Below are 27556 nucleotides of genomic sequence, written 5' to 3'. Positions count from 1 at the left end.
TGCCAAGGTCTGTTTTCCTCTCTGTCCCAGTGACACCCAGATCCTGGTGCATCCTTCTCTTCTAGAGAGCCCGGCCCTCTTAACCTGGGCAGCTAACTAGAGGCAGAGGGACTTGCCAAGTCACCAGCTCCTGGACTGCTATTCTACAGCTGAGTACGCACACTTGCCAAGAGCAGAGTTTCTAGTGTGTAGGTGGCAACCAGCATGGATCCTGTGCAGTGGCAAGGGATGGCCACCAGCCAGGGAAGCAGGTGCTGGGAGCAGGGGGCAACCCAGGGCAGAGGGGGATGTGCAGCTTGGTATCTGCAGCTCACACTGCTAACCTGTGAGCTCACAGTAGGCCGTACAAAACAGGCAGTGGGCTGCATTTGGCCCCTGGACTGGAGTTTGCTGCCCTCACTCTAGACAATCAACAAAACAATAAATCAAGCCCTGATGTTCAGTGTTTGCCCATTTGTGTGGTGTGAATACGCCCACCGTGGAGGATTTCAAGCTACCAACATGACATCACTGAATGTTGGGTTGGGAAGAAGTGTGCAGTAGGTAGCAGCACATGATTAGATAGGATTTCTGCCATAAAGACGCAGTAGACACGAATAACTCAAGAGCATAGCTCCTAGTAAAATGCTGTAAAATCATTAGGAAATGATGGTTTTTGAGTATTACCTTTATTCTTAATACAGTTGATTTACTTGTAAGTTTATATAATTTAATATCTAATAATGGCTGTTTGACAACCAGCTGGCAGAATTCCTGAAAAGTTAGCAGTTTTAGGCTTGGCTGTAGCACACCAGTGCCCTTGGTTCATCTGACTACACCAGCCATATAGAAGGGAAGAGAGAAAAGCCACCAATGGTGAGAGAACCGAGAATCAGCAAATGACAAAGAAGTGTTAACCTCTTCCATTCCTTCCCCTGAAGACTTCTACCCCTGGCATGATGTACTATTGTTTTCTCAGCCTAACAAAGATTTAAATTTCTCCTGCTTGGGGATGATGTGAAGGGGGTTCTTGAGTACCCCCTAGTGGTTAAATGGTTGACCAACATGAAATTCACATCCTGTGTTCCTTCGTGCTCCACTCCTACAAGATGCTGTAGGTTGTGTGCCTGTTGTATGCCAGGTACTCTGTTGGGCGCATTATGTACATTATCTTGCCTAATCTTTACAACAAACTTACAAGTAAGCATTACTGTTCAGATTTTATAAATGAAGGACATGAGGCTCAGAAAAGTTAAGCAACTAGTCCAAGGTCACACAGCTAGGACACATCAGAGTTAGCATTCAAACCTCACATCTGGCTTTCTCCCAATCTTTGTGCTGGCTTTGGTTCTTGTTCCTTTGACACCTATAATTCCAGTCCCATAGACATCTCAGAAACAGAGCAGAGACTGATGTGGCAGACACCTTGAATATTATGGCCTTTACTTTTCTGTTTCTCAGTTAAACGGACAGTGGCTTGGGAGAACTCATACATGGGAAATAAAAGCCAGAGATCATTTAGAAAAATAAATGAAACCTTCGCATTTCAGAGATTCAGGAATAAACTCAGTAAATAGATTCAGTATGACAAAGGCAGGCCTTCTAGTCTCCAGAGGCTGTGCTCTTACCGCGGTGCTATGGTGCACAACCCTGCTCTCATAATTTCCCAGTCAAGGTGAACTTTGACTTACAACATGGTTCTACCATTTCCTCCAACCTCATGGACAAGTTGGGGAATGTCCCTGTGGCCTTGGCCCTATCAGATAGGAAAGCTTTCCAGAGCAGTCTAAAAGAGGGTGGTAATGTATGTATGAGTTCCCTACTGCTGCTATAACAGACAACCACAAACTGTGGATTAAAACAACACAGATTTATTATCTTTTAGTTCTATAGGTCAGAAGTACAACACAGGTCTCATTGAGCTAAAATCAAGGTGTCAGCAGGGTTGTATTACTTTTTGGAGGCTTATGATGAATATCTATTTCCATGCCTTTTCCAGGTTCCAGGGAACACCCATATTCCTTGGCTCATGGGTCCCTTTTCAGTCCTCAAAGCGAACAATGTTATATCTCTCTAACCCTTCTTCATAGTTATATCTCCCTCTCTGACTCAGCTGGCAAAGGTTCTCCACTTTTAAGGACTCATGCAATCAGATGGGGCACACCCAGGTGATCTAGGCTAATCTCCACACTTCAAGGTTTTTCCCTTAACCACATCTGTAAAACCTCTTTTGCCATGTAAGAATTTGGGGATTAAGCCATGGACATCTTTGGGGGACCATGTTCCTTCATATCACAGGGAGTAAGAGGAAACAACAGCTAGAGAGCACTGAAGGGCAGACCCAGGGAGGCCAACATTCACCATGAAGTCAAAGACACTAGAAATGAGAGGCAGAGCCGAGAAGTCTGTGCATCGGGCAGACACAGAAGTGGAGCAAAGAACAAGGATAGAGCCAAGTCCGGATGGAAAGGGTCCAAGATACCTGAAAGACGGGGTGGGGGTGAGAGACAGAGGGGTCTGCACGCACTTCTATTGGGTCTGATTGGGTCAGCCCTGTTTAAGACTCAGAGTCAGGGTAGCCTTATGGCTTGGCCATTTCTGGTCACCACCTCAGTCAGTTAGGCTAAGGTATGCTGCATTAAGAAATAATCCCCAGGGCTTCCCTGGTGGCGCCGTGGTTGAGAGTCTGCCTGCCGATACAGGGGACATGGGTTTGAGCCCTGGTCTGGGAGGATCCCACATGCCGTGGAGCAACTAGGCCTGTGAACCACAACTACTGAGCCTGCACGTCTGGAGCCTGTGCTCCACAACAAGAGGGGCCTTGATGGTGAGAGGCCCGCGCACCGCGATGAAGAGTGGCCCCCGCTCACCGTGGCTGGAGAAAGCCCTCGCACAGAAACGAAGACCCAACACAGCCAAATAAATAAATAAATTAATTAATTTAAAAAAAGAAATAATCCCCAAATCTCAGAAGATACACTATAGATACATCATGAGTTGGCAGGGAGACTGAGGAGGTGTTGGCGAGGGTAGGCGCTTTCTTTGCTCATCAGAATCACTAGGGGACCTAGGCTGAAGGAGCAGGCCCATCTCAGATAATACCCATTGCAGTGTCAGAGGGAAGAGATCCCTGGATGGCCTTTTACTGGCGATTAAATTCTCTGTCTACCTCTCACTTCCTCACAGAACTCATTGTCCAGAGCTGGAATTAGTTACTAGGCTCCATTAACCACACGAGAACCAGGAAGTACAGTTCTACCATGGACCCAGAAGAGACTCTGGGGAGAACAGAAACATCTGGAGAACAACACTAATGGCTATCACATCTTGAAAAACACATGGATCATAATGTACACAGGTAGAGAAAGTGCCAAATTCCATTGGAGAGGAAGTAATAACTGAGCCGGACGTTGAAGGACAAGGTCCACCACACCCTGGGAAGAACGTGTGCAAAGGCCAAAAGCAGGGAAGAGGCTGGTGTATTTGAGGGGTGGCAGGAAGTGCTGGTGGCTACACAGAGGGTTCAGTGGTGGAACAGGAAGGGACGAGGGGGTAGGGCAGGAGGGGCCAGCTGGTGCCTGATTTCTGTGCCTCCCTAAGGAATTTGCCCTTGACCTGTGAGAAATGGGAGGGAATGATTAAAGATTTTAAGCATGGAATAAGATGCTCAAATCTGTGTTGTAGAAACATAGCTCTGACTGGAGGATTGGGGTTAGATTGGAGGGGCCAATCCTGAAAGCGGAGGCCAGTTAAGGAAGATAGGTGCTGAGAACCTGACATAGGAGTGTGGCAGGAGAATGAAGACTTGAGACACTTTCTGCAGAGGTTTCCCTCTTGTGATCCTTTATTGCTTGATTCTGTTTTTTCTAGACCCTTCTTATTTTGACTCCAACACCAAAAGAGATGGGAAACATTAGAATTGGAAGGTGTTCTTTCTCATGTATTCACGTCCTCAGCATGCATCTCAGACACTTCATCCCTGGCCTCTGCTCCCAGCTCCATCCAGCTGGCATTCCTTTCCGCTCCCTGGCACTGTCTAGCTGAGGAAGGAGGTGGTGACTCAGTATCTTCAGTGGGGCTTCAGTGCATTCTCTGGCCCAGGGTCTAGTGCCTGGGTCCTGCCTTCTGGGCCCCTCTGCAGCTTCTCAACTATCTTTTGCTGCTCACTGGGAGATGACCTTTTTTTTTTTTTTTTTTTTTTTTTTTTTGCGGTACGCGGGCCTCTCACTGTTGCGGCCTCTCCTGTTGCGGAGCACAGGCTCCGGATGCGCAGGCTCAGCGGCCATGGCTCATGGGCCCAGCCGCTCTGCAGCATGTGGGCTCTTCCCGGACCGGGGCGCGAACCCACGTCCCCCGCATCGGCAGGCGGACTCCCAACCACTGCACCACCAGGGAAGCCCTGGGGGATGACCTTTGAGTACTTGTGCAAGCCCTCTTAATCTGTTTTTTTCCCAGCCATGGGACTGGGCTTCTGTCCCAGTTTCAGCTTCCCATGTATTTCCTACCTTCAGAGGGTTGGAGTTCAGCCACCCACACCTGGATTTCTCAGTGGTCATCACTTGTCCCTTATTCCAGAGCAGTAGTTCTTGAAAGTGGTCTGTAAACTTCTGGGGGGTCACTGAGACCCTTCAGGGGATCCCCAAAGTCAAAACCATTTTCATAATAATACTAAGATATTATTTGTCTTTTTCCATTCTCATTCTCTCAAGTATACAGGAAGGATTTCCAGAGGCTATCATAATGTGATGCGTCAATATCTGGAAGATCTGTGTAACTCAGTGAACCAACATTTTTCTAATGACCAATGCATGATGTTACAAAACATGAATCTGTAAAAGAACTATTCAAAACACAGGGCAGACCAATGGATTTTAATGAAGCTGAGTATGAAAAGTACACTGATATGCTTTCAGATTCCACATTGCAACTCATGTTTAAAAAGTTACCATATATTGAGTTTTCGTGTAGTACCAATGAAGAATAACCACAACTATTTGAAAAAAAATACTCTTAAAATATTTCCCTTTTCCAATTACATATCTTTATGAGGCTATATTTTCTTTATACGCTTCAACTAAAACAATATATCACAACAGATTGAATGAGGAAGGAATTTAATATCTGACACTCCAGAAGTCAGCTGCTGCCTGGATTCTAACTGACCAGATCTCTCCAGTGGAACTCCCTCCATTCCGAGATGGGTCTCAGTCATTTCCTCCGAGATACGAAAAATCCCTAGCCCTGGTACCTTTCAAAGCTGGCCTGACTTTGATTCCCAGCTCAAAGTGATTTCAGGAAAATGACTTTGTATTCTGTGAGCCTCACTTTCCCTGTTTAGAAAACGGGGGTCAATACTTAGGAGGCTGTTCTCCTGCCCCAGCTGGGAGGGCAGGCCTGGCTCCATTTCCTTAACAGTGAGCCTGTTCTGCCCAAGGACTGGTTACATCTTGCAGTCACGTTGCCATCGTGCAATCACAGGATGGCAGATCTGATGCCCTTCAGAGCATTCAGAGTAAATTGCTGTCTCTATAGAACTGAGAGTAGGAAAGGGAAAAGTCAGCACTTTATTTGCTGCCCCATCGTTGGCCATTAGCACAGAGCTACCCAGCACATAGATGTTGGATGTGAATCACCTGAGCATTTAAATAACCCCTTCCTGGTGTGTTCTTCACACAATGGTTATAACCCTCTGGCACCTTAAATGAGGGCAGTGCAGGTGGAGGAAATACTGAAATACACAGGAAAGTGTTCCTAGAATGTCAGCCCCCTGAAGACAGGGACCCTGTGCTCTTACCCACCTTTGGATCATTTGGATCCACAATACCCAGAATGGTGCCTGGCACACAGGAGGTGCTCAAGAAGTGCATACTGAATGAATATGTGTGAAACATAAGTGCCCAGAGAAAAAAGCCAAGACGTGAATACAACACGCATCTTTGGGTGATGGGACCTCTATTTTATTTTTTTCTACCTCTTTAGATTTTCCCAGTTTCTATAAGAAATAGGCATTACAGTTACAATGGGGACACCTGAGATAAGCTTTTAAATAGCTTGAGTTCAAATTGTGACCTGGCTACTTGCTGACTGTGAGACCTTGGATAAGTTGCTTCTCCTCTCCATGCCAGGTTTCCCCATCAACATTAATAATAGTAATAATAACAGCCTCATTCGGTTGTTAGGAAGATTAAATGAGATAATGCCTGTAACTAGGTGACATCTGGTGCTAGGAGACATAGGAAGCACTTGGTTAACATTAGACCGTAACTTCGTTGTTGTCGTTTGCGTACTGATCGTGATTGGACATTTCTGTGGATACCTGGAGACTTGCCTCGAAGGCTTCAAGAGAAGAGTTGGTGGGGTGGAAGAGTTGTGGGGTGGACAGAGACCTGGGTTGGAACTAGCTGACCTGCCGTTTACTGGCCAAGTGGCCTCAGGCAGGGGCACTAGCTTCTCTAAGGCACTGTCCTTTCTGCCTCACAGAGACTTTTGTGTGAATCAAGAGGACGTGATGATGTAAGGTGCCATCCAGGTGTGAGTCATTATTTTTATTACCTAGGAAGTTAAAAAAAAGATAAAAAGGACTCCCCAGGCCTTTCTCCTATCCTTAATAGGATTACTGCTCTCCTTCGACTTGAACAGAGAGTTCCTTGTCCCTGAAAGCCACCAGGGCCTGGTCACGGGGCAGAGCCTGCAGCCAAGGGTGGCTTTTCTGCCAGGCCCAGCGAGGTTCCTGCCTCTAGATAACCCTGGTCCTCCCTTTCTCCTGCCCCAGCGCTTCCCACACAGCTGCGGCCTCATTATCCAGGGTGACTGAGAGCTTCGGAAAGGAGCTTAACCAGGGCTTGGCTTTCAAGTGTTCATAATAAAGCTTCAAAGTTCACACCTTCATTAAGAAGTGAAGAGTCAGGCCTCCCCCCACTTCTGCCGGGGCTATTGTTCCCTTCCCATCCCCATCCGGCTGCAGGTTCAAAAGACAAGCGGGATTGGTTTTCTTTGTCCAGGCAGCTCTCCTAACCAGAAAGGCTAGACCAGTTTGTTAAGAAGAGAAAGCTCTATCCTGCAGCCCCCTTCAGAAGTGCTGTGAAGGTTTCACAGGTGCTGGGGAATTTGGGCATTTCTCAGGGCTGCAAGGGCTGTGTCTGGGAGGCAGGACTGGACTTGTTCTGTGGGGTCTCGAGGGAGGGGACCTAGGACCAGTGGGAGGAGATAAAGGAGGGGGTAGGTTTCAGAATCCTAGAAGGGAGAGCTCTTTACTGGGCAGAGCTGTGCAAAGGTGGACCTTGGCGTTTGGGCATCAGTGGCGAGTGCAAGAGCAGGGGCACTGACTCTTGGCAGGGAAGCTGCCGAAGACGTGAGGCTTTGGCTGTGAAGTTCGGCTGGCAGAACTTTCAGGCCCCTTTCAGCCGTGTCATGCTGAGACCTCCTGACTCCATGACCTCTGCTTCTGCATATTGGGCCACTTCCCAGCTTTTCCCTTTAAACTTCCCCTGTCCTCCAGACTCCCAACTGTGGAGTCTCCATAAATGCATGTGTGGCCTCCTTGTCTTTTCTGTTTTTCTTTTAGCTATTTGAGAGGGAAGCTATCGAGACATCTCGGAGCCTCCTTTGTTACTGAGAAAGCATTTGCTTCCTTTGGCTACATGTCGAGGTCCTGAGGGATCTGTTTCTTCTACACCGCACCCTGCTAGGACAGGGCCAAGCTCAGAGAAGCCCCAGGCATCAGTCAAGGCTGGGACAGTTGTGAATGGTTCTCCTGGGTAGGAGAGAGCCTCACAAAAGAGCCCTCTCTCCTCCCCCCACCCCGGGAAAGCAGGGGATTTTCTGTGAGGGCACCCGCACTTTGATGGTCCTCTTGGTTTCATGATGAGCGACAGAGCAGAGGTTGATTTTCAGGTGAGACAACCTAAGTGATTTGGAATGCATGACTGCAGATCAGCAAGTTTCACAAGCAAATTTTTTTCCTTTCTATTGAGCAGAAAAAGGAAGGTGAAAAAAAAAAAAATCCCAGTGTGTTGGAAAGATGATGGGCTTTGTAAACGGGCCTGGGTGTGGGTCACAGCTCTGCCACTCGATAGCTGGAGGACTTTGGGCATGCCACGTCAACTCTCTGAGCGTCCGTTTCCTCAAGTTTCATCAGGCCAGGCAGCAAAAATACCCATCCTGTACAGTGGTCCTAAGGTTTAATGGCAGATGCCATGGAAAGTTCCAGAGACCCTTATTAAATGTGAATTCCCTCTCCCCATCATTATATTTAATATTCAGTCTTTGGGAAATTGTATTAATGGTCTCTTAATAAAAGATTATCCTATAGTATAATTATTTACATTTCTAAATGTTCATGCATGTCATTAAGTGAGAATGTCCTTTTGCCTTTTAGTTATCTCTTCTGTAGAAATATATATGTGTATTATGTTGTATGTACAGGGACGTTTGTTGTAGTGATGTTTGTAATAGCCAAAAATAGGAGCTGGCTTATATGTTCCACAGAGCATTAAACAAACTATGATTACATCTATACTAGGGAATACCAGGCAGGCACTAAAAATACCAGGCAGCCAATCTAGATGAGCTGACATGGAAAGATGTATTGGGATGAAAAAAGAGTAAATTGCAGCATAATGCACAGTGTGATACCATTTTTTAAAAGGGAGATGTATGTGTATATATAGTTATATGTGTACCAATGCACAGGCAAGTTCCTGGAGGAAACACATCAAACCAGGGACAGTAGTTTCTAGTGGGGGACGTGGAGTGGGATTGGAAGAGAGGGGGTAAAGGGAAGGAGCTTTTATTACTGCCTGTTTATAAGACTGTGTTGTTGGGATGTTTTACAATGAGAATATATCTACTTCTTACTAGAGAGGAGAACAAAAAACTATGCAGACAATAAAAAGTTCTGTCGTTGCCAGGGTTTGATGGGAGGGAGAAATGAATAGGGGGATGGCAGGGTTTTAGGGCAGTGAAAATGCTCTGTATGCTACCATAACGGTGGGTCCATGTCATTATACATTTGTCCAAACCCATAGAATGCACAGCAGCAGGAGTGAAGCCTAAGGTAAACTGTAGACTTCAGGTAGGCTTTGTATGTGTGGGAGCAGGGGAGATATGGCGGAGCTCTGAACCTTCCTCTCAATTTTGCTGTGAACCTAAAACTGCTCTAAAAAATAAAGTCCTAAAGAAAAGATAGTAAGTAAAAGATTGCACCTTTCACTGCCACTCAAAAGGTCAAGCTGATACTGGCAAAAACAGTTCCATGGATCAAATTAAGCAACTTGTCCTTTCCTTTCCCTTTCAAGGAGTCAAGATTGCTAGGATCAGGGACTTAGCAGAAGCCATTTATTTGGATATGGAGCTGGGCTGGGTGAAGTAGGCTAGAAGGAATTCAGGACACTGCTGACCTAGACAGATGTAGGAAAAACATTCATTTGGTCATTCTTTTATTCAACAGAAATTTATTAAGGGCCTGTCACCTTTTAAGCATTGAGGATAACAAAATAGAGAAAAAGCCCTTGTCCTAATAAAACTTGCAGTTGACTGGGCAAAGGCTGGGGTGGGTAGGATAGATAATACACAAACCCACTTTAACGTGAGTTTAGTGTTCTGCAAAGACAGGTGCATCAGGACAAAGGGCTAAAGGGTGAGAGATGAGGTGGAAGCAGGGCTGGATGCTGGGTGTGGGGGGCACCCTTTGAAATAGAATCATCAGGGATACCTCTCCGGGGAGGTGCTGTTTGAGCAAAGACCTGAATCAAACAAGGGAGCAAGTCACACATCAGAATGGAAGCCTTGGACCGGGAACGAGCGGGGTGTGGTCAAGGGAGCAGCAAGAAGCCCCTGGGCAGTGGAGGCAGGTCATGGGAGCCTCACAGGGCATGGCGGGGACTTTGGATTTTTTTTGCACACATCGAGAAACCATTGGAGGGTTTCGAGGGAAGGATGACATAGTCTGGCTACATTTTGAAAAAGGCCGTTCTGGCTGCTTTGAGAGAAGAGAGAGGGTAGGAAGGCAGGCGTTTGAGGCCTATTGTTAAATGCACATCTCTTGTAATTTTCAAAGAGAGCAATGATGCCAGTTTGGGTGACAGTGATAGCGGTGGAGGTGGTGAGAAACGGTCAGATTCATGCGATATTTAGGAGGTAGAGCTGATAGGATTTGTGATGCTCTGGATGTGGGTTGTGAAGGAAAGAAGGGAGCTGAGGATGAAATGTTTGACAAGCTCTAGGCAAAGGTGCATTTCCACAATCAGAAAACCGTAGTAATGAACCCCCGTGGAAAGCTTTTCAGTTCTCCCTGTGGTTAAACTCCGTTTCTGATTGGACCCTCACATCTACCCTCTAGAGAACTGTTGTCATTTGACAGATGAAGACACGGAGGCTCAGATGTGCCTTGCCAAAGGTCACAAAGCTGCTACTTAGAGGAACCATGTCTTGATTCCCTTAAATCTTATGCTCAGGATGGGTCCAGTTGATGGTCATCACTGGGTATGGTTTTTTGCTGGCAAGTGGAGGGGCGCGATCTCTAGGAGCTCACGATGGAAGGTATTTGTGAGCCAGGTAAGTGGAGGAGGAAACTTCAAAGGAGATGGGATTTCAGCACCTGTTGTTCAGTCCCTTTCAAATGCTGGCAGAAGCCGGCTCAGGCTACTGCAGCCTGTCTGGGCCACCAGAAGCAGGTGGTGGCCACTGAAATCTCCACGGGGTGAGGCCAAGAGTGACTCCCCTCACCAGGTGCCGGGCACAATGGGTTACTTGTCAGGGAACTGGCTCGGGTTCCCTAAAGCCATTCTCCCAAAAGGCTCGGCCCCTCCCACCACCTCCTTTTCCTCACCTCCTCTCATCCCTGGACCTGCTCAGAGCGCTTCCCACCGCAGCTGTTCCACTGAAAAGACACTGCGGCTAGCCGAAGCCAGTGTCCCCTTTCTTTTTTTTTTTTTTTTTGCGGTACGTGGGCCTCTCACTGTGTGGCCTCTCCCGTTACGGAGCACAGGCTCCGGATGCGCAGGCTCAGCGGCCATGGCTCACGGGCCCAGCTGGTCCACGGCATGTGGGATCCTCCCGGACCGGAGCACGAACCCGTGTCCCCTGCATCGGCAGGCGGACTCTCAACCACTGCGCCACCAGGGAAGCCCCAGTGTCCCCTTTCTGCTCTCTCCTTGCCCCTCCGCCCTTCCTGCAGCATTCAGCCCTGCTGACCCTTCCCTCCTCTCGTCCCATTCTCCTTCCTTCTGCTCTGTGCTGTCGCCCTCCTCTGCTTCTCCCCCCACACCAGCATCTTATTTCTCTTCAGCCTTGCAGCTTCCTCCTTTAGCTCATGGTCCCACCCCAAACCTGGGTCTCCCAGCTCCAGGTTTTCAGTTCTTGCTTCTGTAGAGATGCTTCCAACCTGTATTTCCAGCTGGGACCTCCTGAGCTCCCGAAATCATTGCTGCCTGGACCTCTGTCTTCCCAGGTGGAGGTGATAGTTGTGAAAGCAGCTGGAGCATCCAGGGAATGGAGAGGTGGTCTCTTCCACGTGGACTGGAGATGATAAGACTCAGAAGGGGAGGCTGAGACCAGACCGTGAGGGGACCCAAAAGCCATGCCAAAAGGGCTGTGTGCATCTTGGATTCAGGATTAAAAACAGAGGCTTCTGGTCCCAGAAAAATAACAAATTGCACTTTGGAAGAAGAATCACTAACCAGCCTTGTGGAAGTTGGACTGGACTGGACTTTACTAGTCCATGAGACGGGGGGAAGAGAGCTGAGGAGTGGCCAGCTTTGGAAAACATAAGCAGACACAGTCTTCTGAGGAGTGGATTGGGTTTGAGAGGAGGTGGAAAGGAGAGAGGGAGAAAAGAGGGAGGCTTCAGCTTGCCTCCCAGCAGACTTGACCCCTGCTGTGTTGGTCTCTTTCCCTGGGACAAGATGTATATCCTGCTCATTTTTTTCTTCCTGGTGCTAATTTTTACGGTTCTAGATGGGAAAAAATTTTTTTCTGTGAGGCCAAGTGGATTTATTAATGCTTCGCTCTAACCAACTGGGTGAATCAGCGTGTTTTCAGTTTGTTTATAGGCTAGTTTTATAGTTTACAACACACTTTAATTCAAATAATTGCATTTGATTCTCACAGTCAGGCAGTCAAGCAGATATTGTGATTGCCAATTTGCAGATGAAAAAACTGAGGGTCAGAGGGGTGACATGTCCAGGGTCTGACAGCTACCAGTGGCAGAGTCAGGCCTTGAACTCCTTGGGTCTTTTAACTCCTTGGCCAGCACTTCCATCGGGCCATGGGTACTAACTGATTAAACCCATCAGGATGTCTGAAATTTCCAGCATCAAACACAAATAAGCTATTTAGTAGACATAAGCTGCTTTTGCCTACTCAGTTTACAAATCCCCCCTTTTTGGTATTTGCATCTCTGTTAGTTAAGATAATGCAAGCTGCTGTAACAAACAAATCCCAAATGCATAATGTATCAAACATGATGGAATATTCATCATGGGTATTCCTGTTTGGTAGGCAGCTTTCCTCTAAGGGGTGAACATTTAGGGACCAGGCTCCTTCTATTTTGTGCATCTACCATCTTCTATTCATGGCTTCCAAAGGTGGCTGGGAGGTTCTCTTCTTTGTTTTTAATTAATTAATTAATTTCTGACTGCATTGGGTCTTCATTGCTGTGCGCGGGCTTTCTCTAGTTGCAGCGAGCGGGGGCTACTCTTCATTGCGGTGCGTGGGCTCCTCATTGCAGTGGCTTCTCTTGTTGAGGAGCACGGGCTCTAGGCGCGTGGGCTTCAGTAGTTGTGGCTCTCGGGCTCTAGAGTGCAGGCTCAGTAGTTGTGACGTACAGGCTTAGTTGCTCTGCAGCATGTGGGATCTTCCCGGACCAGGGCTCGAACCCGTGTCTCCTGCCTTGGCAGGCGGATTCTTAACCACTGCGCCACCAGGGAAGTCCCAGCTGGGAGGTTTTGATGGGCCTAGAAGCAATACATCTTACTTCTCCTCACTTTCCATTAGCTAGAACTTAGTCATATGGATATACCCAACTGTTAAGGAGGCTGAAAGCATTCATTAGAATGTGTATCTAGGAAGAAGAGAAAACAGATTAGGGAAAGTGAGACAGATACCGCCACAGCAGTGGTGAGCCATTGTTCCCGAGCTCTTGGCCCACCAGGCCCAGTGGAATTTCCTGCTTCCTACCCTCCATTCTCCTTATCTAAGATCCAAGATGATTCAGCCTGGATGCTAATAATAATTGAAATCACCTTACTTCACTCCTGCAGGCGATGATTGTTTTAGGTATTGACACATGACCCACGCTTGTTCAGTGAACCTCAATCCTAGGATTTTATTGGAACTTTTGGCAAAGAGAACCTCTCCTTCCATTGGGGTTGCTGAGGTGTGAAGATATGAGCCTGGGCAACCATTGTGTCAGCATGGTGGGAGAACAGCCGTGAAAATGAACCCAGCTAATAAGAAAGCAAGGCTGAGAGATAGAAAGAGATGCCTTTGAGTGATATCCTTTGAGTATCTAAATTCTGGCACGTCAGTCCTGATCAGTTCTACCCCTGACTGTTTCGACTAAGGTATCTAATAAACCCTTTAAAATTGCTTTTCTTGAACCTAATTCGAATTGAGTTTCTATCACTTATAAGCAAGAGGCCTAATAGAAGCCCATTTGCAAAACTCTGGGACACCTTGCTGCCCCTTCCCTCCATCCTCCAATGTGATGGCACTCCGCTCTCCATGAGAGCACTCCCTCTGTCTTTGAGTCATCCCATTGCCATATGGCTGCACTGCTCACTTTCCCACTTGCTTTTTTTTTTTTTTAACACAGGAATTGTTATGAATCAAATGCAACATGTGTTGCCTTCTAAAGGGGTCAGAATGATTTAGAATCACATTGATTTTTTTTTATACCCTACAGAAATGATAGCAGAAAAACTTGTTTACAAGGATGTAAACTCAATATAGGGTGCGTCTCAGTCTCACATGGGTTTCTCATATGCACGGACCAGTTTTGAATACTGTGAGGAAAAATTCTTCTAAAAACCAGTCACTTATAGGTGTTTTAAAAGTCAGTGTATGGCATCTATTCATAAAGTTTTCACTGGTACAGAATCATGGCAAAAATCTGGTAGAGTATAGCAGGCATGTGGCATCACATTTATACACACACACACACACACTTTAAGAAATGGAAACTGTAGCATTGTTGTTAAAGCAGTTCAAAGAAAATGTGTTGGAGCTTTGCAAGAAGTTCTGGGGCTGTTGGGAGTTCTGTTAGAGACGAGGCAAGAAGTCTGCTTGGTTTGGATTTCCGCTGCTGGAGAGGGTTGCAGGAACCCAGAGAGAGTTTGGAGGCCAACGTCTCGCCCTCTTTCACAGCAGGCTCCAGCCACACTGGACCTTGGGCAGCTCCCCACACATTCTGCAGTCTCAAACTTCCTTAAACTTGTACCTAGGACGTACTCCCCATACTTCTTCACTTAGAAAATATCATTTGAGATGCATCAAATGATACCACTTCTGTGAAGCCTTCTAGGGAAGAGTCGGTCACCCTCTTCTCTGTGTCCCATGATCCTTTGCACATACCGCCATGTTGGAATTTTTCCTGTCGTACATTTTTGTGAATGACTTCTGTGTTCATCTCCCTGGCTTAACTGTGAGTTTCTTGAAAGCAGACACTATGGCTCAGCCATCTCTCTAGTTCCCATAATTTTAGGCTAGGACTTGGCATGTAATGGATGTTTAAAAAAATCATATAAATGGAAAACACAAAGCTTATAAAATTGCACAACAAGATTTATGGGGGGAGAGAAAGATGTTTGCTTAGCTTTGAGAAGACTGATAAGGGAATTGACAATTCAAAGAGATGGAGCCAAAGGGTCATTCTGGCCAAGCAGATAAACTTTGTGCATACAAAGTTTTTGTATGAATTATTTTTTCTTGATCACGTAGGGAACAGCCAAGACAACTTAGATGAGGACTTTAAATGAAATGACTTGGTTTTCCCACTCGTCCCACGTAGACTGGTCATTATCCAGTTAATACTAGGGTTACCAGTCTGCCTGGGAAAGCTCTAGTTTGCACCTGCTGTCCCTACTATTTATAGTGCCCCAGTTAGGTCTCAAAAAAGTATACCAGTGTGGATATAGTTCTTTGGCCACCCTATTCATGGAGAACTCTGTCGGCCTGAGATATCAAAGACAGAGTTGGACTTAGAGACAGTTTCTTCTAAGTTGAAGAGGGCCTTGACTCTAGCTATTCTCCATGCCTCAATGGTCAAGAAGGGAAAATTTCACTCCTGGTGCCCTTCTATTGCTTTCTGAATGGGAAGAGGGGAATTCACTTTCTTTCTCTATTAACTTGTGGCCAAATAAAACATTGGTGTTATCTGTCAACATTTTAATCCATACAACAACATTGCAGTAGATATTAGTAAGTATTTTACAGATAAAGAAGTTAGGACTCAGACTCAGAGAAGTTAAGTAAGTTGCTCAAGTGCACACAGCAAATAAGGGTCCGTCCCAATGATAACCTCATTTTGTCTGACTCTCTGTCATGCCCTGTCCGCTTTGCAGCACTGCTCATAATTTAGAAACTGTTTTCACAAACAGATTCCCTTATTTTGGAACTCATTTTCTCTTGTCTGAATTATTAGGTATGAAATAAATTCTGCCTTTCCAAAGAAGACCCTGTTAGACATTTCTTTGTTGTAGAAGATCATTCTGGTCTGTGAAGTTCAGTCTGTAGATTATTGGGTTGTTTCTGATATGAAATAAGGATTGGGTTTTTGTGAACAAGTGGCTCTGTTGTAATTAAGCTCGGCAATGATCTTTTGACTTAGGAACCATTAATATGTAATTAGGCAGGTTTAACTGGAAAATATTTTAATTATTTATAATAGGGACAAGCAAGGGATTCAGGAGTAGGGACAGAAATTAGACAGCAGAGCTAATAATGCTTTGCCCTGTAATTATTTCAGCATTGAGGATCGCAGGGTTGCTTGCAATAGCAAAAAATTGGAAACCGTCTATAATTTATTCCATGCAATGGAATACCATGCAGCTGTTGTAATAACTAGTTATAGATACTTACTGATGTGGAAAGATAGATCCAAAACCTAGTTAAGGGCAAAAAGCAAATTATAAAGCCATTTGTATTATGATACTTAAATAAAAATTATGCACACCTAGAAAAAGCTCTGGAAAGGTGTCTAAGTATCTCTGCTGTCCAAATTATGGATAGTTTTCTTTTTCCCTTTTTTGGATTTATTTGAATTGTCTAAGTTTCCTAGTTAACATAAATTATATGTACATTTTTAAGTTAAAAATTATTAAATATATAAGAGAAAAGAAAGTGCTTATTTCTCTCTCATCACTATCAAAAGACTAGGGACTTCCCTGGTGGTCCAGTGTTTAAGACTCCGCGATTCCACTGCAGGAGGCATGGGCTCAATCCCTGGTCGGGGAGCTAGGATCTGGCATGCCACGTGGTGTGGCCACAAAAAAAAAAAAAAGGGCATCAAAAAAGAAGGAAATCCTGCCATATTTGAAACATGGATGACCCTTGAAGACATTATGCTGAGGGAAATAAGCCAGTCACAGAAAGACAAATATTGCACGATACCACTTGTATGAGGTATATAAAATTGTCACATATATAGAAACAGAAAGTAGGGTGGTGGTTGCCAGGAGCTGGGGGTCAGAGGGGCATGGGGAGTTGCTATTCAGTGAGCATCAAGTTTCAGTTATGGAGGATGATCACGTTCTAGAGATCTGCTATACAACATTGTGCCTCTAGTTCACGTTACTGTAACAGTGCACCTAAATTTTTGTTGAGGTTAGATCTCATGTTAAGTGTTCTTACCATAATTAAAAATAATAGCAATAAAAAATAAAAGCTGTGTGTGTCCCGCAGAACAGTTTCCCGCAGCTAAGCCCTCCGCCACTATCTACAGGGTACTTGCCCCAGCATCCCTCCTGAGGTGATGAGACATAACTCTCAGTTCCGAAATGACTGTTACACGCTAGGAACTGTGCCACGGGCTCTCCCCTGTGAGATTTTCTTTAATCCTCCTATAAACCCAGTAAAGTGGAGATTATCATTCCCATTTTTCAGTTGAGGAACTGATTCTGAGGATCCTGAGATTCCTGATGGAATCGCTGATTCTAGAAGAGGTTCTGCTCTTTTAGATGAACAGCCTGCTCGATGCCAAGCCCCGAGCTCTTTAGGAGAATAGCAACTAGTCATGGGAATAGAGTATAACTATGAATGTAAGCAAGAAAGAGGAAAGCAAGCTGACAAAATGTCCCCTTTGCCTCTGAGGTTGGGACTCCGGTCCCACTGTGCCCTGAGGCCATTTATACAGTTAGTGCCTGGAGAAAGCATTTGTTGGAAAGAATAATCTATTGCATCTTAAAATGAATGGCTGCTTTGGACTATCACATTTATCAGCTACTATTCACCAAGCACTTCCAATCTGCTAGACCCCACACTGAGTACTTTGCAGACACCATTTCATTTAATCCTTATAACCACCCTATGAGGTAGGTACTTTTATCCTCATTTCTGCTAATGAGGAAATTGAAGCTCGCTTGAGGTGAAGTATGTTGGTCAAGGTCACACAGCTTGTGAGTGGCAGGACTCCAGAAATCTATGCTCTTAACCACAGTGCTACTTTGCCTCCAGAATTAAAAGGAAAAAGAAATTGAAGGAGAGGTCAGAGAAGCAAACCTGAAGACCTGGAGACTTGGTGAGGACCTGGGACCAGCTAGAACTTTGTGTCTCTCCCAGTGCCTCTTGTCCATCCATGGCCAGATCCTTCAGATTCCTTTGTGGGAAGGTACTAGGATGTGTTATGGTGTGGCAGGATAGAAAAATCATGGGTTTTAGATCCATACAGGTTGGTTTAAATTCGTCAGTGCCACCAACAAGCTTTGTGAGCTTAGGTAAGCTACACGGCCTTTCCAAGCCCTGCGTTTATGGCAGGCTCATTGGGATGTCTCGGTGAGGAAAACAGGTGTGAAAATGCCTGACACAGGCTTTGGCAGGTATATTAGTCAGGCTACGCTAAGCCATGCTGAGGTAACAAATCCACAATTATTTTTCATAATAAAAACTCATTTCTCCATGCACATGAAGTCCCATCCTGATCAGATAAGCCCCCTCATCTTGTAGCTCTATTGTTTGTTGCTTCCAAGTCACCCCAGTAGGTAATAGAAAAGTGATGGAGGCACCCCAGCTCCAAGCTGCCTTGGCCCAGACATGGGACACATCATGTCTGTTCATAGTCTGCTGGCCAGAACTCAACACACAAGCCCAAGCAATCACAAAGAAAGCTAGGAGAGAGAGGGGAGCACATGGATGGATATTCAGTGCAGAGGGTTGTTCCACGATGTGAGTGTTTCCTTCTCTCCTACTTCCAGAGATGTTTTTTGGAGCTGAAATTCATATATACATCTAAAGCTATTAGTCAGAAAGCTCTTTGGTTCTAGGTAAGTGGATTCGGAATCTTTCACAGCTTTTTTCTATGTTGTACATGAGGAGAAAATATAAGTGAATTATTCTGATCATTTGACTTACTTTCATTGTCAATGGCAAAAATTCAGAATTAAATCAATAACAGCACTGCATTTTGGGAAACTAGTTAAAAGGACTGAATGCCACTTAAAAAAGAAGTCTCTTAATCTGATATGTGTACACATATTTTATTTTTGCATTGTATCACAAATAATTAGAACTAATTTGCCTTAGTGATTGTTTGCTTGTGCATTCTTATCTCACCTTGTTCCACAGGATTTGAAGCAGCACCTTAGAAATTACAGAATACTGTAACAATTGATTCTTCTGCTTCCTGTCCCCACTCCCCACCAGTCGTTCTCTACCTTGGCACCTAGGAGTTCTTTTAAAATGCAAAGCTGATCAAGCCACATCTACTTAAAAAGAAAACAAAAATTTTCTAAGACTTTACTCTGTCCTCCCAAATCCTTAGCCTGACAGCACAGTCTGCCATGATCTACCTTTCCAAACTGTGATAGCTGTGCTTTGTGTCAATCTAGCTAAGCAGGAGCTATGCCCTTCCCTGTATAATTCTGGGTTCAAGTTGTCCACAGATAAATTTGCTGTAAGGGAGATGAAGGTGGGACTCATAATATTAGAAGATTTCTAATGACAAGGTATAACATGGGAGGCCATGAGTATGTCAGATGTCCACTACTAACACGTGCAAAGTATGTACTTTGTGCCAGGCACTGGCCCAAAACCCTTACAGCTACTAACTTGTTTATTCCTGCTGAATAAATCCATTGAATCCTATTGTTATTCCCATTTTACAGATGTAGAAAATGAGATTAAACTAACACAACATTGTAAATCAACTATACTCCAATAAAAATTAATTAAAAATAAAAAAGAAAATGAGATTAAACCCCTTACCCAATATCACGCAGTCAGGATCTAGACTCATGCTGGGTGACTCCACAGCCCATGCTTTTCATTATTACTATAATTATATACTACAGAAACTTCAACAGAGCTTCTGGGAGATTTTAATTCTCTATGAAAGAGACAAAGAAAGAGATGATCTCTTTTTGTATGGATTATGATAACTAGAATTTTCAGTCATCTCTTCACAAACTTGGGATAAAGCTGAACCCCACAGAGTTCAGAGCTGATAGAAACTCAAAAAAATTATTTATACTCCATTGGTGCTTGTGTATGTGAGTGGTTAACATTGCAATCTCCACTTAATTAGAGCTTTCCTTGAGATCAAATGGTCCCCTTGGGTATGTCATGGCATGGTCAGGATAGCAGAAGTTTTGCTGCAGTAACAAATAACTCCCAAATCTCTTAAAACAAAAGAAGTTCATTCCTTGTTCATGCTACATGGCCATTGTGAGTTGGCCGTGGCTCTGCTTCAGTGGCCGTATAGCATACAGAATTCACTTTGGTATCCAGGATGATCTGGAACATTGCTGGTCACTGTAATAGAGGGAAAGAGCAAGGCAGAGTATGCACTAGCTCTTAAAGACTCCGCTCACAAGTGGCATGTCATTTCTGCTCACATCTCATTAGCCAAAGCAAGGTGCATGGCCACGTAAGAGTCCACGGGGTGAGTAAGTATAATCCTCTTGCTGGGAGGGCTATTAATTTGGGGGAACAGTCAATCAGTTTACCATGAGACATTGATCCCTTAGCCATAGGGTGTATGGACAGAGGCTGGGGTGATCAAAACCCTCTAGAGATCATCTTTGGCCATAAGTAACCTTTCCTGTTTACCCCAGTGTACTGTACAAATATCTTTTTCTGCACCATGAAGTAAAAACAATTGAGAATCTTGACTTTGATTGTCTTACTTAATTCTCACAAGAACTGACGCACTAGGGCACTGTTAGTTTGAGCCCAAATACTGTTGGTAATACAAAGGCAGGACTGGAATTTGGGATTTTAGTCTCCATATACTCAAGGTTCTTTTGGCTCTAATAAGGGATACTCTGAGTTCGGTCAGCAGAATCTGTGACCTGAGGAGCCAGAGTCCTGGCCCTTAAGCCCCACTGGCATCTGTACACCTCTCTTCCTGCCTTGAGCTGGCCCATTGACAGGGGTAGTAGTGACCACCCAGGCTCAGGGATAACCAGGGAGAGTGTTAAAAACATATATGCTGCAAACTATATTTTTTCTTCTTATTAAGGCTCTGGAGACAAGAACATGACAACATTTTGGCAGCTGGGACTGTAGCCATGTGTGAGGAGAAAGTGATTTGCATGAGCAATGCAAAACCACCTGGTTTATTGCAACTGACTCTGAACAAGTTAAATGAATCAGATTCCCAGTTGGATACTAGAGGAAGCTAACTTACACACACACATACACACACACACACACACACACACACACTCACTCACGCTGCAAAAACCTCTAAAAAACACAATCACCCAACACTCGCGTTCCATACAAATAAACTACTGAGGAACTTCTTGCCCGCTTGTTCTCCCTGCCCAGCCTTAATTTTCCTGATGAGCTTGTATAAATTCTCTTACCTTGGTAGCTTTATGGCTGGGCTTCCTCTTCCCACCTCTCTATGGACACCCTCAGGAAGGATGTGCTCAGTGGTGCAAAGGAGTTAGGGCAATGGGAGTGCTTGTCCTGTAACCATTGACAATTTGAACTTCCCACCAGCCCACCTAACTGAAGAATCCTAGGTCCCACTCTGGACATGTCACCAAACTCCTTGGCTGATTCTTCTGCACACTGAAGTTTCTAAACCTTGGCCTTAGACTGTCAAATGCTGCTTATGGATCTGTCAGGCCTTCTCATCTCCTCAGCCTCCCAGGGTTTCTACTCTGTTCTTGCCAGATACTAAAGTAAAGACATATCCCAGCAATGCATTTCTTTGCTGGAAAGGCCATCACCAGCGTGGGTTACAGGCTGATACAGTGTAGGAGAGATGGTTGTGTGTGTTGGAAAAGACAGACCATGGTAGCAGGGTCATAAAGAAGGCCTTGTGGTGTGAAAGAGCGCTTAGCAGGAGGTTGAAGACTTGATTTCAAGACTGAGTTCAGTTACTAATCCTGACAATTCTGAGTTTATTTGGGCTCTCACCCTTCATTCATTCTTTAAACAAACATACCTTAAGTGCCTACTCTATGCCATTACTATATTGGCTGCTGAGGCATAGAGTGGTTGTAGCCAGCCTTCAAGATGGCCCACAACAATCCCTGTTCTGATATTCACACTTTTGTGAATATCGCTCTCCCACAATGAATAGAGCTGACCTGTGTGACCAATAGGATACGGTAGAAATGGCAGTCTGTGATTTCCATGGCTAGGTCATAAAAGGCACAGTGATTTCTGCTTTGCTTTCTCTTGGAATTCTCACACTGGGTAAGCCAGCCACCATGTTGTAAGGATGTTCAGCAGTGCTTGGAGAGGCCCATGTGGGAAGGAACTGAGGCCTCCTGCCAATAACCAGCACCGTGTGAGTGAGCCATTGTGGAACAGCTCCTTCAGCCCCAACCAAGCCTTCAGATAACTGCAGCCCATCTGACTTTTTTTTTTTTTTTTTCGGTACGTGGGCCTCTCATTGTTGTGGCCTCTCCCATTGCAGAGCACAGGCCCCGGACGCGCAGGCTCAGCAGCCATGGCTCACGGGCCTAGCCGCTCCGCAGCATGTGGGATCTTCCCGGACTGGGGCACAAACCTGTGTCCCCTGCATTGGCAGGCGGACTCTCAACCACTGAGCCACCAGGGAAGCCCCCATCTGACATATTGATTGCAACATCAAGAAAGACTCCTATCCAGAACCAGCTATCAAAGCTGCTTCTGAGTTCCTGACCCACAGAAAAGGTGGATAAAAATGCCGGTTATTTTAAGCTACTCTGTTTGGGGGCACTTTGTTAAGCAGTCATAGAGAACTAATAAAGTAGCGAGCAGGACATACAAGATCCTTACCCTACCTTCATGGAGTTATAGTCTAGTGGGGTGGGGATGAGGAGGAATAGACAAAATGATGAAATCAAATGAATAAGTATAACTTGTGGTAAGTGCTGTGAAAGAAGCAAGCAGGGCACTGACCTGAGATATGATGAGATATGATAGGTTGGGTAGGGAATGCCTCCCCAAAGAGCTAACACTTAAGCAGACACTGAGAGGTAAATAAAGGCTCCTAGAGGTGCCACCTGGCCCCCAGATAGAGAAGCTCCACCTTAAGGATGACAGAGCCTCCCAGCCTGCTCTTGACTGTGCACCTCTGACTTTTTGCATCATTCAAACTTCTTATTTATAATAAAATTTGTCTTCATATGCTTAAATGTAGCACATATCACCTGTGCATTAATTAGCATACTTCCTCCCTTTAAGATGTGCTTCTTCCTCACTTGAGCTGTTTGCCACCCTCCGATTTGTGGTCCAGTCTACTCTTGTTACTCTTCTCCAAGTAGACAAAGTAGGCAGGCATCTTTTTTTCATTCATGGGTATGTTCCCGGAGATTCAGCTGACAGTTTCTGCTAACTGGCTCCTACTGAAGCCTGGTCTGGTATACAACTTGTAGTGTTGTTTCTAATAAGGTAAAGAAATAAACTGGTACCTTGTCTAAGCCATTGTTTTAGGGGGGCCTCTTGATTGTAGCATCTTAGCTCCTCCTTTCCCTAGCACAGAGGGCCAGCACCATTATGTGGGGTCTTGGAGGGTGTGGCTTGGGGTTGTCCCTTTATTCTAACATCAGTGAGAGTGTCATTGGCAGGTTTTAAGCAGTAAAGCAAAATGATCTCATCTGTTCTTTAAAAAGTTCACTCTGCTTATTCCCTGGGTCTGTACTCTCCAAGTCTCAGGTTTCTAATTTGTAAAACAGGAGTCTGAGATAGAATTTTCCACCCTGCTTATCCCCACAAAAGGTCTCCTTTCCAGGCTAAACATGCCAGTTCTTTTTTTTTTTTTTTTTTTTTTTTTTTTTTGCGTTACGCAGGCCTCTCACTGTTGTGATCTCTCCCGTTGCGGAGCACAGGCTCTGGACGCACAGGCTCAGCGGCCATGGCTCACGGGCCCAGCCGCTCCGTGGCATGTGGGATCTTCCCGAACCGGGGCACGAACCCGTGTCCCCTGCATTGGCAGGTGGACTCTCAACCACTGTGCCACCAGGGAAGCCCCATGCCAGTTCTTTTAACCGTGCTTCACACGGTTTGGTCTCTTCACAAGCTTGGTTGTTCTCTGTGGAATGTACATGTGGCACGTCCTCTGGAATTGGGGTCCTTCAAACCCAGCTCAACACTCTACCCATTGTCTGTCCAACCTGGGGCAGAGCAGGGCTGCCAGCCCCCTTGTGAGATCAGTTTTGACATGTGTTAACTGTCATGGTTTCATTGCAAAATCCCTTTGCTGCTACTCCTGAAGGTGAATTGTATGAAATCATTCCTTGATACTGAGGCTGTTCCCTCCCCAATCACCCATCACGCATTCTCTCTGCAGTTGGCAACATCAGGGCAGAAAAGACCAGGGGTCCTTGCAGGACATTTCCTCTGAGATGGTCTTAGGGCAAGAGATGGCCTAATTCGGATTCCAGGCATCTTCTCTGCAAGAGTGGCACGTTCTTTTGAAAAGTGGCTAAAGAGATGATCTTTGCATTCAAAACATTTGAATCCTAGTTCCAAAGAGAATCATCTGAGAATGATGCTGTGGATGGGTCTGAAACCTGATGGGGAGTTCTCACGCAAAGGATCATTTCTGCCTGGAGTTCAGATAAAAGATCACACTTGCTAATTTAGATAGGAATGATAACTTTCCAACTGGGGTGACAGGTAAGTGCTTCCAGAAACAGCTTCTTTAGGCAATGAAGCCATAAATGGCTGCCTTCAGAGAGAAGGGGGAAATGGTAGACAGAGAAGAATTTAGGTCAGCCAGAATGAGGCCCCAAAAAAGTCAAGTTCAGAAATAATTTAACAGATTGGGATCCAAAGAATACGTCGTTTGCCTTACAAATGACATTCACTTTGAAAGTGAAAATGAAATTGGAGAAAGCAAAATTGCTGCATAATGGGTCCTGGAGATAGAAGAAAAATGATACCAGGGGAGAAAGGAGTTGTAAAGCGTTCCTAGTTAAGCATGGAATTAGAATGAATGAATTTTGGCCCATATAGGGTCAGGGGAAGAGCACATAGATAATGGCCTAATCCCAAGCAGCTCCAAAACGATGTTCATTAGCAGAGGGTCTCAAGCACCTGACAAGCATGCCTGGCCAGACTCACGCTGCCTCCTCTGAAACTGCTCATTCTGGGAGGAACTCTGATAGAACGAGACCACTTAACTCAACAGTTAAGCCAAGGAAAGATGGAAAAAGACTTTTACCCTGAATGTCAAGGGGCCTCGAAAGAGCTGGGGGGTGTGGAAGGGGGAAGAAATGATGCACATTGAAACTGAAGAAGCACCGTGGGGCTTGCAGAACCTCGCCCTGGCAAAATAACAATCCCTGGCCACCTAGCAGAAGGCACATGGACTTCTGCCTAGGGACATCTGGGCTTTATTCCTGGCCTAATGAACGGATTCTCTGTGAGATTGTTAGACCAGACACTTGACCTCTGTGAGACTCATTTCATCCACTCCCAGGACAAGCATAATCACATCTATTGACCCCTTTCTGCTTCACAGAGATAAAGGCTTGCACAGTACTTTCATCAACACTGACTTCTCCTTTAAGCCTCACAGTCATTCTACAAGGGGCATGATTGGTTCCATTTTACGGAGGAGGAAACTGAGGCCCAGGAATGTGAAATGACTTGCCCAAGGTATAGACCTAAGCGGAAGAAACAAGACTAGAACATAAATAATCCTATTTCACATACAGGGCTCTTTCTCTGACCCCCACAACTACCTACTGAGCAAGAAAGAAACTGTGAGCGCTGTGGCTGGGATATTGTATGTTGTGGTGAACAGCATGAGTTTTGGAATAAGCCGACTCAGTTTCACATTCCAGCTTTGCCACTTTCTAGTGGTGTCACTAGGTCACATGAGCTTTAGCATCTTGTTTATAAAATGAGGATCAAAATGGTGCCTCGAGCACAAGCGTATTGTGGATTCAATGTCCACAGAGTGTCTGGTGCATCACATAGCAAGTGCTTAATGGATGTGAACTTGTTCTCATAGTCAGCCATGGGAACGTGTTGCTGGAAGCTTGATGGGAGTGATTAGGAGGGATGGCTGTGAAGTCAGATGACATGGGTTTGAATTCTGACTATCTCCTTGGGGTCAGGCCTTGTTTGTAGAGAGTGTAGCAATGAATCAGACATGGCCATATCACTCTAGAGCCAGTAGTGTCCTGGAGGATCTGAGACATGTGTATAAATCCCAAAGCACAAGAGAGGACAAGATAAAGATCACTATAGAGAGGTGGTTAAATTGTCAGGGAGACAGAACACACTGATGGAAGCTCTTCAGTGGTGTTGGTCAGTTCCATGAGCCTCCTGTTGGTTAAATGTCAGAGATCACGTCTCAATTTCTATTTCTTTCTCTCTTTAAGACCCCAGAAGTCCATACCTCCCCGTCAATTTCTTAGTAACAACCTCCTTTCTTTCTCTTTTTTAAAATTTTTATTGACGTATAGTTGATTTACAATGTTGTGTTAGTTTCAGGTGTACAGTAAAGTGATTCAGTTATACATATATATACAAATATATATATTCTTTTTCTACATTCTCTTCCATTATAGGTTATTATAGGATACTGAGTATAGTTACCCATGCTATACAGTAGGTCCTTGTTGGTTATCTATTTTATATATAGTAGCGTGTATATGTTAACCCCAAACTTCTAATTTATCCCTCCCCACCACATTTCCCCTTTGGTAACCATAAGTTTGTTTTCTATGTCTGTGAGTCTATTTCTGTTTTGTAAATAAGTTTATTTGTATCCTTTTTTTAGATTCCACATATAAGTGATATCATATGATATTTGTTTTTCTCTGTCTGACTTACTTCACTTAATCTCTAGGTCCATCCATGTTGCTGCAAATGCCATTATTTCATTCTTTTTGTGGCTGGGTGCTGTTCCACTGTGTGTATTTTTATTTTATATATATATATATAATATCTATATATATTATATAGATATTATATATATATATACAAGATCTTCTTTATCCATTCATCTGTGTTCATCTGTCGATGGACACGTAGGTTGAACAATCTTTTTTCTATCCTGGCTGAAAGTGCCTCCTTGTTCAGGTTAAAGCTAACTGTTGCAGTCAATCCATGACCTAGACATTGACCTAGACATTCACATGTCTGAGCCTCAGCTAGATGGGTGATGGGTCCACTAAGTGAGATGGAGAACTCAGGAGCAGAGTGGGTATGATAGGGGAAGAGACAGCAAAGAGTCTTGAGTGTGTTGAGGTCCTAAGAGACATCCTGGTAGAGGTTTCCATGTATAGTTAGGTATTTGGGTCTGAAGCTCAAGGGAGAGGTTTTGGCTGGAGATACTGATTTGCAAGTCATGATATGGATACACATATAGTAGAAGCCACGTGAGTGGGTCCATGACCCAAGAAGAGGGTACAGAGTGAAAAGAGAAGGTAATCCAGGACAAATACCCCAGGAACATCAGAATTTAAAGCGTGGGCAAAGGTAAAGGATCCAGAGAAAACTACCAGCGTGGATGAATGTAGATGAGAGAAGAACCCAAAATGAATGCTAGTTCAGAAGACAAAAGAGAGGATTCTAAGAAGAAAGCATTCTTGTCAAATGCTTTGGGTAAATCAACTAAGGTTAAGAACTAAAAGTTCACTGGGTTTGACAAATAGGAAGTGACTTTAGAGGTGGACTGACAGAAGAAAGAGACAGGTTGCTGAAATGTGCACTATTTCAAGAAAATAATGATAGGATGCAGGAGTACCAGGATTAGCTTTGAAAAGAAGCTTCCCTTCCTAAGGGACCACAAGAGAGGAAATTAAAATAGAAAAAAATATAGTTAATTTTGGCAGTGAGTGGGAAGGGATCTGGGGGAATTTATATATGGTGACCTTTACTATGGGAAGTAAGAGATGATTGAGGTAGTCTGAGAACATATGTAGGACAGGACTTGAGAGGGGTGATGGTTTGGATCAAGTTTGTG

The sequence above is a fragment of the Mesoplodon mirus genome (genome assembly GCF_964341445.2).
Source record: "Mesoplodon mirus genome assembly, chromosome: 1".
Taxonomy (NCBI): Eukaryota; Metazoa; Chordata; class Mammalia; order Artiodactyla; family Ziphiidae; genus Mesoplodon; species Mesoplodon mirus.
The sequence above is the reverse complement of the archived record's forward strand: the minus strand, read 5'-3'. Positions refer to the sequence as shown.